The 12,190-nt window shown below is 44.7% G+C and overlaps 1 protein-coding gene across 2 annotated transcripts in view; it reads left to right on the forward strand.

Moving 5' to 3' along the window:
* The first annotated feature begins 2,688 nt into the window (after positions 1–2,688).
* Positions 2,689–12,190, forward strand: part of ACLY (ATP citrate lyase) — a 149,591-nt gene continuing 140,089 nt past the window's right edge. For both annotated transcript variants that reach the window (XM_073606120.1, XM_073606121.1), the window contains exon 1: positions 2,689–2,846. The gene's annotated coding sequence lies outside the window, so the exon portion shown is untranslated. The remainder of the gene's footprint in view (positions 2,847–12,190) is intronic.

The raw sequence follows: 12,190 nt of genomic DNA on the forward strand, positions 1-12,190 counted from the left end.
TTGGAATACTATACAGCACCAATTTGCAAAAGTGTATTTACTTTGGAAAAAGGGACGAATCAGGGCTGATTCTATGCCTGAATTCGGCCCTGAAATGGAGCCAAAGACGCACAGCGTTTTTGTGCTCCGCAGTCGCCCCGAAGATATGTGAACCAGCTCCATAGGGAGCCAGTCACATTCTCCTACTATGCGAATTAGATGCGGGGAAACGCACATCTAATTCGCATAGGTGTGAACCCAGCCTTATGCCCCGTACACACGGTCGGACTTTGTTCGGACATTCCGACAACAAAATCCTAGGATTTTTTCCGACGGATGTTGGCTCAAACTTGTCTTGCATACACACGGTCACACAAAGTTGTCGGAAAATCCGATCGTTCTAAACGCGGTGACGTAAAACACGTACGTCGGGACTATAAACGGGGCAGTGGCCAATAGCTTTCATCTCTTTATTTATTCTGAGCATGCGTGGCACTTTGTCCGTCGGATTTGTGTACACACGATCGGAATTTCCGACAACGGATTTTGTTGTCGGAAAATTTTATCTCCTGCTCTCCAACTTTGTGTGTCGGAAAATCCGATGGAAAATGTCCGATGGAGCCCACACACGGTCGGAATTTCCGACAACACGCTCCGATCGGACATTTTCCATCGGAAAATCCGACCGTGTGTACGGGGCATTAGAGTATTTTTTTTACATTTTAGAATGGGGTGCCTCAAGACTGTTCATAATTTTGGAGGGTGCCTTGAGATTGTCCACAATTTTAAAAGGCTGACTTGACTGAAAAAAGGTTGAGAAATATTGGTCTAATTCTTATACAGTAAATGGGTGACTGGAGGAGTTCTGAGAAATACTTTAATTCTGGAATCTGGGTATGTGTAAGTCTGTCATTTTTCATGGAAAAACCTATCCGGCTTATGATCATTTCCCTGTTATTAACATTGGCAACAATTTCCAATTGGTAAAATACCAGTCAGGTGGCAACTATAGGTATGGGGGAACACGGACCACTCCTCCTGACTATGTAACATTGACTAGTTAAAGCTTGAGCAGCCAGTTGCCATGTCTGAGTGCCCAATTGCCATGCCTGGGCTCTGCCCTCTGGAGGAAGAAAACAGAAAATTGTATCAAATACTTACCATCATTTTTCTTTTCCTGGTGCCAATCCATGGCAGCATACATGTAGTAGTATGTCACCATGTTGGCACCAGGAAAACTGAAAATTGCATCAAATACTTACCGTAATTTTCCTTTCTTGGCACCAGTCCATGGTAGCATACATGTGGTAGTATGCTGCCACGTTGGCACTAGGAACACAAAAAGTTGTATCAAACACTTACCGTAATTAGCCAGAAAAGTAGATTGCTAAGCTCTGGTAGGTTTCAAATTTTAAAACTTTAGAAAATTCAGAGGGCTCTGTCAGCCAGTTAGACAAGTGGTACAGGTAAGGTAGCCAGAGGCATTTTAGGGTATATTGGCCAAATGGCCATTATCTGAAGGACAACCTTCCCCCACCCATATTACTAACTGTCATTACCCCCTATGGCTGGTGCTATGGTGACTGAAACTTTTGTTTGTTTTGGATAGAGTATTGAGCTGCCACTCCCGTCTTCTGCTCGGGTGGAGTGAAATCTACCAACAGCGAGCCCCTAGAACCAGTAAAGAGGTGGAGAGGTGAGATTCCAGGGTCTGAGTCAGCCTTCTGTGAGGAGAATTTCCCGCTCTTTGTGTTAAAGTGGAACTATAATTGGAAATGAATGGGCTACATTACCACAACAAATGACACAAGGTGCATTAACATACCACAAGGAAGTAGTGTGCTCCCCAAAAGTAATGGGTCTTGGTCTCCGTAAGACCCCTTTCACACTGAGGCAGGTTTCAGGTGTTTTAGCACTGGAAATAGCGCCTGTAAAGTGCCTGAAAACCGCCTCCCATTCATTTCAGTGTGACTTTTCACACTTGGGCGGTGTGCTTGTGGGACGTTAGGAAAAGTCCTGCAAGCAGCATCTTTGGGGCGGTTTGGAAGCACTGTATTTAGAGCTCCCAAAACGCCCTACCCATTGAAATGAACACGCAGCGCTTCCAAAGTGCCTGAAAAGCGCCGCAACACAAGCGCTTTTAACCCCTTATTTGGGGTTAAAAGCATCCCGCTAACGCCTGAAAAGTGAAGATTCAGCAGTGCTTAAGTACTGCTAAAACGAGCGGCACTTTAGCGCTAACGCGGCCCCAGTGTGAAAGGAGTCTACGGATGAAAAGAGCCCCTGTTCTAGTGTACTTGGTGCTTTTATAAAATATTGTCCTCCTGAAATACACAAATAACTTTCATGGTAACATAACATGGTGTGTATGAAATGAACACACCAGGTTCTCTGTCACCTCTGGGAGAGGTATTTCTCCTCACAGAGGCTCCTGGATAACATAAAACATGTCCTGGTATGTGGCGTGTGAAGTACAGGCCCTTCCCGTATAAGTCTACAAGTCTCAGACATGGGGATGCTTTGTACGTAGCTGCACTATTCTCAGACACCCTCCTCTCACATCACCTCACTGAAAATCCTTTACGAAACGTCCCTCACCCCCTCCCATAGGACTACATCTCCCACACGGCTGTAGGGCCAGGGATGACGTGTCCGGGGTGGGCGTGGACGAGACGCGGCGGTGTTGCCGGGTTGGCTGTAGTTTGGCAGGCGGAACACGTGGTGGGGATTGAGCCAATTGGAGGCCGTAAAGGTGATGTACCCATGTCATCAGATGGTGAGGAGAGGCAGCAGTAGGAAGAGGGCGACCACAGGCATCAACAAAAAGAAGCTGCTGCTAGGCACACCGACATTGGACGCTGAGCCGGGTAAGTGCAGAACTGACTGCAATCCCTCCTGGGGTGGGCGGCCATCACTTGGGTGGCTGGGTGTTTACATCAGGAACAGTGAGGAGAGAATAATGCAGAACTTGGTGAGAGTGTGCTGTGATGTCTGTGTATGGACATGAGATACATCAGAAATCATTGGGCTGTGTCATGATGAGCAACAGTGATCTGATTACAGCTATGTATATGTATAGAGAGTCATAGAAAAATCATATAGCCTTGAGCTGCTGCTACCTACATGTACAGATCACTGTGGTGGGCACACATGTATGAATCAATATGATGGCATGTATAGATCACTGTGGTGGGCACACATGTATGAATCAATATGATGGCATGTACAGATCACTGTGGTGGGCACACATGTATGAATCAATATGATGGCATGTACAGATCACTGTGGTGGGCACACATGTATGAATCAATATGATGGCATGTACAGATCACTGTGGTGGGCACACATGTATGAATCAATATGATGGCATGTACAGATCACTGTGGTGGGCACACATGTATGAATCAATATGATGGCATGTACAGATCACTGTGGCGGGCACACGTGTACAAATCAGTATGATGGCATGTACAGATCACTGTGGTGGGCACACATGTATGAATCAATATGATGGCATGTACAGATCACTGTGGTGGGCACACGTGTACAAATCAGTATGATGGCATGTACAGATCACTATGATGACATGTTCAAATCAGTATGATGGGCACACATGTGCAGATCACTATGGTGGGCACTAGGGTTGCCACCTCAAACCTTTAAACGCTTACACATGTTCTGAGGCTAATTTTAATGCAGATAAGGTACCAAGTGAGTTTGATTACAACCTTAATCGGTCACAGAACCTGTGTAATTATTATGTGTTTGGTTTTAAAGGGATGAGGTGGCAACCCTAGTGGGCACACATGTATAGATTAGAATGATGGGCACACATGCACAGATCAGTATGGTGGGCACACATGTATGAATCGGTATGATGGCATATACAGATCACGGTGGTGGGCACACATGTACAAATCAGTATGATTGCATTTACAGATCACTATGACGGTGATGGGCACACATGTACAGATCACTATGATGACATGTTCAAATCAGTATGATGGGCACACATGTACAGATCACTATGATGACATGTTCAAATCAGTATGATGGGCACACATGTGCAGATCACTATGATGACATGTACAGATCAGTATGATGGGCACACATGTACAGATCACTATGATGACATGTTCAAATCAGTATGATGGGCACACATGTGCAGATCACTATGATGACATGTACAGATCAGTATGATGGGCACACATGTACAGATCACTATGATGACATGTTCAAATCAGTATGATGGGCACACATGTACAGATCAGTATGATGGGCACACATGTACAGATCACTATGATGACATGTTCAAATCAGTATGATGGGCACACATGTACAGATCAGTATGATGGGCACACATGTACACCCAGGTCACTTTGCCCTGATCTGTATGTACTACCTCTTCCTCCAGCCAGGTCTTCCTGCACTGAGCTCATCTGATGTTTACTAAAAGTGCCCCTGCCCCCTGTTTCCATCGTTCTGATCATCCTTGGTGAGAGTGATGAACACAGGAGCACTTTAAGAAAATATCAGATGCAGGAAGATCTACATATGAGTCTTAGTAAAACTTTCATTAAGTTCTTCGTAGAAGCCAGCTTTAGAAATACTGCTTTATTATTTAATACAAGTATTTATAGAACCCCCCTACAATATACACAGCATTTACATATACAGTATTGATTGTACATTCACATCAGTCCCTGTCCTCCAGGTGCTTACAATCTAAAGTCTACATCTCACATACATACATACATACATACATACATACATACATACATACATACATACATAATACTAGGGCCAAGCTAGACCGGAGCCCGTTAACGTAGCAGCATTTTTGGAGTCTGAGAAAACCCACATGAACACAGAAAATGCAAACTCCATGCAGATGGTGTCCTGGTTGGGATGTGAATTGGGGACCCCAGTTCTGCAAAGCAGAGGTGCTAACCACTAAACTAATATAATTGTATATGATAAAAGAAAAGTATAGCCAAAGCTTTTTGTGGTCCTACTTCTCTTGCAAGTTACAAGGAGTGCACTTTTGCTCTCCTGTGATCCCGAGTCAGCTAGTAGTGGGCTAATGCTTGCTGTCATCTAATGTCCCAGAGCCACTCCAGACTATGGAAAGATCCTGACTGTGTTGTCAGGAGTCATCCAGCTGAGAGCCGAAGCCAGCTGTACCTGTCTCCTCTCCAGCCCGGCGCTCCAGTGAGCACTGGAGGGACAGAGTGGAGAGCAGCGACTGACAGGCACCGCTCTCTGCTCCAAGAAGACTGAGATATGGCTGATCAGCAGTCGTGTTCTTGGGCTTGGAGCCAGCGGGGAACAGCAGCAGCATCACACTGATGGTGCAGTGTGTGTGTGTGTGTGTGTGTGTGTGTGTGTGTGTGTGTGTGTGTGTGTGTGTGTGTGTGGTGGGTTTTTCTTTCCCCAAACATCTCCTTCACATACATAAACCTAAAATGACAGAAAAGAGCGATGTCGCTACCAAGTCAACATTGGTATTCTGTATATGTAAGAGTTCTGTGCCTGCCTGGCCATAGACCTGTGTTTTTTTTTTTTTTTTTTTTTTTTTTTTTTCTTTTTTCAGTCAGGAAGCTGAATGGGGAAAAAATATCCTCCATCCACACAAACAAGATGGATGGAGGATTACCCCCTGCTGGGCGTTGTATTCTGACAACCGGCAGTCACTGATCAACAAGTTTTCCAACATGTCCCTTTTAACCGAAAACAATCCAACAATCAACTTCTATTGAGCTGGGGGCAGCAGGACACTGATTGTAATTCAGCTGAATTGGGCAAATTGTGATGAGTCTATGGGCAGCTTTAGACTGGAGATAAGAAGAATCCTGAGAAAGCGTGCTCTTTGAGTCATTCATTGCTATGTGTTAACCATTAACTTCTAATGGTTCAGTGTAAACCTGTAATACCAGTAGCCTCTTCCTCTATACATGTTCCACCATCTCGGAGCACAGAAAGTAGACGGAAGGCCCTCTGCTTGTCTTATCGCAAAGCAAGTGGAAGTTGATAAGGCAATAGATTTATCTGGATCTAGGTTTATTTGGGATCTTCCAGAAGGTGTTGGTTCCCTTTATTTTTATTTTGCAGCCAGAGTAGAATGTGTTACAGGTGTTTTTTTTGTCTTTTTTTTTTTTTTTTTTTTTTTTTTGATGATGAAGCTTGTCTGCCATTCTCTGTCACTTCTTTTTGCTATGCTCTATTGATTTTAAAGGAATCCTGGCATGAGATGGCTGTGGTGGCTGCTCTTCTTCCTGAGACACTGGGGGGAATTTATAAAGCGCGTCGTATACTTCCATCAGCTGCCGCACTCAAAGTGATGGTACTTGCTGTCCATTCATGTACCTGTCAGAGACAGCTGCATGAACCTGATAGCGCCTGCGCTGAACCCAGTGCATACCCCCCTCCCAACCACTGAGTCTATCACACTGACGGGTGCATGGCCAAGGAGTTTTGTACAGGGGACAGAGCCTAATGGGGTACTAAGGAACAAGGTCCCCATCAGGTCCACCGGACTGTTGCATGGCAGTAGGCAGATCCATAGCAGCTATTCTGTCCAATAGCTTTCAAATGCATCTACTGCATTGTCAATGAAAAGTAAGGGGCAGACTTTATGAGGAACTAGTCTCTCAGTTACCCATCAGGCTCTGCCCACCTAATGACAAGAAATCCCCAAATTGTGGGCATTACCATATTTGGGTAATGAAATCACCTGTATCCCCTGCACCTTTGTTTACATCTAGCTTTCTGCTGGGGGTATCCCTTAGCCAACAGCTAAATGGGTCTCTGCTGGGTCATCTTCATGACAGCTTCCCAGCACAGACATGTCCACTCTGAGTACTGGAGTACTTCTGTACACAAGTGCAGTGGTTTTGCACAGAACAGCCCCGATCCTCTTCTCGGGTCCCTCTCCGGTACTCCAGGCCCCTCCCTCCTGTTGAGTACCCCCACAGCAAGCAGCTTGCTATGGGGGCACCCGAGCTGAGCCCCCGCTCTGTGTGTCCATTCAGACACGGAGCCACAGTTCGGCCCGCCCCCTCCCTCCTTATTGGCTAACTGACTTTGACTGACAGCTGCAAGAGCCAATGGCGCTGCTGTCTCAGCCAATGAGGAAGGAGAGTCCCAGGCAGCCGAGTCTCTCTGGCAACATCTCTGAATCGATATGGGGCACAGGTAAATATTTGGGGGGGGTACTGCACATAGGGTTTTTTTTTTTTATCTTAAAGGGGTTGTAAACCTTTGTGTTTTTTCACCTAAGGTGATAAAACACCTGGCAGTGACTGGCCCCCCAGCCCCCCCCCCCAGCCATTGGCTCCCGCTGCTGTCAATCAAATCCAGTGCCGGGGGGGCGGGGCCAAGTCATACATTCAGGGGCTATGGATGCCGAATGCTAGACTTGGAGCATGCCAGCAAGGTAGCCCCCTCGGGAGAGCGCTTCTCCTAGGGGGTTATCTGATGTGAGGAAGAGCCGCCGAGGGACCCCAGAAGACGAGTTTTGGGGCCACTCTGTGCAAAACGAGCTGCACAGTGGAGGTAAGTATAACATGTTTGTTATTTAAAAAAAAAAATGTAACCCTTACAATCACTTAAATGAACAGCGCGGCCATACCGCTGGCAAAGCGCCTCTGCTTTGCGATGGTTTTTAACTGTTTCTCGGCCGCTAGCGGGTTGGTTTTACTACTGACGGTAAATCGCCGCTTACAATATCGGCGTTTTACCGCCGCCCCCGCCCCAGTGTGAAAGGGGCCTTAGGATAAAAACCTTCTGACGTTTCAACCACTTTAAAGTGTCAGTAGGTAGAACCTACTGAGTAGAACTACCTGAGTTTGGCACATGTGTAAGTAATGTTACCAAAACTGAAATGGTTGCCTGAATTAGGTGCAGGTAGTTCTAGAGAAAATTGCCAGCATAAAAGGGATGTCAAGGCTATATTGCATTCCCTTCAATAACTGTAAGGTTACAATAGTTTTAGTTTCTGACCTAGAACATGTATCTGGATTAGGAAAGTCAGAATAAAGTCCCGGCGTTCTGATTTATGTACTTGTTCTAGATCAGTGATTTAACCACTTCAGCCCCGGAAGGATTTACCCCCTTCCTGACCAGAGCACTTTTTACAATTTGGCACTGCGTCGCTTTAACTGCTAATTGCGCGGTCATGCAATGCTGTACCCAAACGAAATTTGTGTCCTTTTCTTCCCACAAATAGAGCTTTCTTTTGATGGTATTTGATCACCTCTGCGGTTTTTATTTATTGCGCTATGAACGGAAAAAGACTGAAAATTTTGAAAAAAAATGATGTTTTCTACGTTTTGTTATAAAAAAAATCAAACTCAATTTTAGTCATACATTTAGGCCAAAATGTATTCGGCCACATGTCTTTGGTAAAAAAATGTCAATAAGCGTATATTTATTGGTTTGCGCAAAAGTTATAGCGTCTACAAACTAGGGTACATTTTCTGGAAATTACACAGCTTTTAGTTTATGACTGCCTATGTCATTTCTTGAGGTGCTAAAATGGCAGGGCAGTACAACCCCCCCCAAATTACCCCATTTTGGAAAGTAGACACCCCAAGGAAATTGCTGAGAGGCATGTTGAGCCTATTGAATATTATTTTTTTTGTCCCAAGTGATTGAATAATGACAAAATAATGACAAAAATAAAAAAAAAAATTACAAAAAGTTGTCACTAAATGAAATGTTGCTCACACAGGCCATGGGCATATGTGGAATTGCACCCCAAAATACATTCAGCTGCTTCTCCTGAGTACGGGGATACCACATATGTGAGACTTTTTGGGAGCCTAGCCGTGTACGGTACTCCGAAAACCAAGCACCGCCTTCCGGATTTCTAAGGGCGTAAATTTTTGATTTCACTCCTCACTACCTATCACAGTTTTGAAGGCCATAAAATGCCAGGACAGTTCAAAACCCCCCCAAATTACCCCATATTGGAAAGTAGACACCCCAAGCTATTTGCTGAGAGGCATGTTGAGTCCATGGAATATTTTATATTTTAACACAAGTTGCGGGAAAGTGACACTTTTTTTTTTTTTTTTTTTTTTTTTTTTTGCACAAAGTTGTCACTAAATGATATATTGCTCACACAAGCCATGGGCATGTGTGGAATTGCCCCCCAAAATACATTTAGCTGCTTCTCCTGAGTATGGGGATACCACATGTGTGGGACTTTTTGGAAGCCTAGCCGCGTATGCGGCCCCGAAAACCAATCACCGCCTTCAGGATTTCTAAGGGTGTAAATTTTTTTATTTCACTCTTCACTACCTATCACAGTTTCGGAGGTCGATGGAATGCCCAGGTGGCATTTTTTTTTTCTTTTTCACACAGTATTTGCGCAGCGATTTTTCAAACGCATTTTTTGGGGAAAAAACACACTTTTTTTAATTTTAATGCACTAAAACACACTATATTGCCCAAATGTTTGATGAAATAAAAAAGATGATCTTAGGCCGAGTACATGGATACCAAACATGACATGCTTTAAAATTGCGCACAAACTTGTAATGGCAACAAAATAAATACATTTTTAAAAGCCTTTACAGGTTACCACTTTAGATTTACAGAGGAGGTCTACTGCTAAAATTACTGCCCTCGATCTGACCTTCACGGTGCTACCTCACATGCATGGTGCAATTGCTGTTTACATTTGACGCCAGACCAACGCTTGTGTTCGCCTTAGCGCGAGAGCAGGGGGGGACAGGGGTGCTTTTTTTTTTTTTTCCTTCATTATTTTTTTGCTTTTTTATCTTTATATTTTTAAACTGTTCGTTTTTTCATTTTTTTTTTTTTTTTAATCATTTTTTTTGTTATCTCAGGGAATGTAAATATCGCCTATGATAGCAATAGGTAGTGACAGGTACTCTTTTTTGAAAACATTGGGGTTTATTAGACCCTAGAGCTCTCCTCTGCCCTCAAAGCATCTGACCACACCAAGATCGGTGTGATAAAATGCTTTCCCAATTTCCCAATGGCGCTGTTTACATCCGGCGAAATCTAAGTCATGAAATGCTCGTAGCTTCCGGTTTCTTAGGCCATAGAGATGTTTGGAGCAACTCTGGTCTCTGATCAGCTCTATGGTCAGCTGGCTGAATCACAGGCTGCATTCTCGGGTTCCCTGTTGAGACAGAAAAGCCAGAGAAAAACAGGGAAGACGGTGGGGGCCATTCCCTCCCACTGCTTGTAAAAGCAGTCTAGAGGCTAATTAGCCGCTAGGATTGCTTTTACATGAAAGCCAACCGCTGGCTGAAAAGAATGATACCAAGATGATACTTAAACCTGCAGCCATCATTCTGGTATAACCACTGAAAGTCGTGAATGGCATACCTGAAGACAAAAAAATGGTTTAACAATAAAACACAGTAAACGGTAAAGTATAAAAAATTGCATACATGAAAAGCAAACATGATAAAACATAATAACAATAAAACATTGCAGAACAATAGAGAGAGAGAGAACAATGAAACGACAACTATTTTTTTAATCTTATATATTTTTTTGTGTTTTACACTTTTTTTTTTTTTGTAACTTTTATAACTGTAACCGGTTCCAGGTTCGGGTCTCTCAAAATGCGATGGCATCTTGGGAGACCCTGTGTTAGTGTGCCTAGTGTGTGCAATGCTGTACCCTATGCTAATACTCAACTAGTGTATGGTAGCGTTCAAAACATTCACCAATGCAAAGACCAGCATTGTAAGGACAGGAGGGACAATAATAGCAGGTGCCACGCCTATATCCGCACTTGTTGCAGACACGACATCTTTTTTGGGGGGGTTCGTTGGGTAGGGGTACTCGGGAGGACATAAAGAAAATGCCGCTCATGTAGCTGACTGCATTTGGTTGGGGATGTGAATGGGGGAAGTACGGGCGCTGCAGAAGTGGTGGGTTCCCAGTTAGGATTGGCGAATGCAGCAGGAAGGGCATTATGGGCACGACGGTGTTTGTCTTCTTCTTGGTGGCAGCGGGACACTACTTGTGCTTGCCACCTCACCAGCTTGAACTGCACTTATGGGACTCGCCACGTCACCAAGTGTTACTGCAGTGCTGGTTTGACTATGACCAGGGTGTACTAGGCCGCTGGTGCTTGCCAGTTCCCCAAAACACTACCAAAAAAACTGTTAGCGATCGCAGGGATCAGGCCTGACTCTGCGAACGCTGCAGTTATGCGTTTAGTGTTTTGTAAGTGACAGTGATCGATCGATACTGCACTTGGGTGGGCTGGGCTGGGCTGGGCCGGGCGGAGGGGCAAAAAGCAGGTGCTAGCAGGTATCTGGGCTGATCCCGCTAACACTGCGTTTTTGGGAACCCTAAACTGCTGGGGACACTAGTATAGATCTGATCGGATCAGATATTGATCCGTTCAGATACTATACCACTAAGGGAGGCGTATGCTGCGTGCGTGGGTGTTAGCGGTACTGGCATTAATCTGACGCTGCCTTGGGCGACGCATATCATCGCCGGGCGATCAGGAGGCTAAACCTTTATTTCGGTAATAAACGGCGGGTGCCCTGACACTATAAAAAATAAACGAACTAACCAGCGTCACCCGTAACACTTATACGGTGATCAGTGGTGAAATGGTTAACTAGTGCCCCGTACACACGATCCGAAAATCGTACGAAAAATGCCGCATTCGAAACGATCGTACGATAATCGGATCGTTAGTACAGAGCTTTCGAGAGCCGATCAGGACAGTTCATCCGATATTATTCTATCGGACATGCACGGAAATTTTTTCCGTACGATGCCCGATCGTACGATTTTCGTTTAATCGGTACAGCTATCGTTCGAAAATGCAATACAAATGCATTGCAACACATGACATCGTTTCCGAATTTTTATTCTGTCGTACGGGAATTTTCGGGACTTTAGTAAACTCATCAGATTCGATGTGAGATTAGCAGGCAAACAAAAACGGACGATCATTCGTCCGATATTCGGATCGTGTGTATGGGGCTTAGGGGGCTCCTAGCAACCTCTGGAGGAACCCTGGTTGGTAAAGGCTGATGTAGAGGGTCAAGAGCAGGGGTCTCCAAACTTTTGAAACAAAGGGCCAGTTTACTGCCCTTCAAACTTTGGGGGGACCGGACTGTGGTCAGTGGGATTAGAAAATACCCTGGGCTTAGTGGGAAGTGGGAGTAAAAAAAATGTCACCATTGGTGTCAATAGGAGGAAT

Source organism: Aquarana catesbeiana, linkage group LG12 (genome assembly GCF_042186555.1).
Source record: "Aquarana catesbeiana isolate 2022-GZ linkage group LG12, ASM4218655v1, whole genome shotgun sequence".
In the NCBI taxonomy this organism is placed as follows: Eukaryota; Metazoa; Chordata; class Amphibia; order Anura; family Ranidae; genus Aquarana; species Aquarana catesbeiana.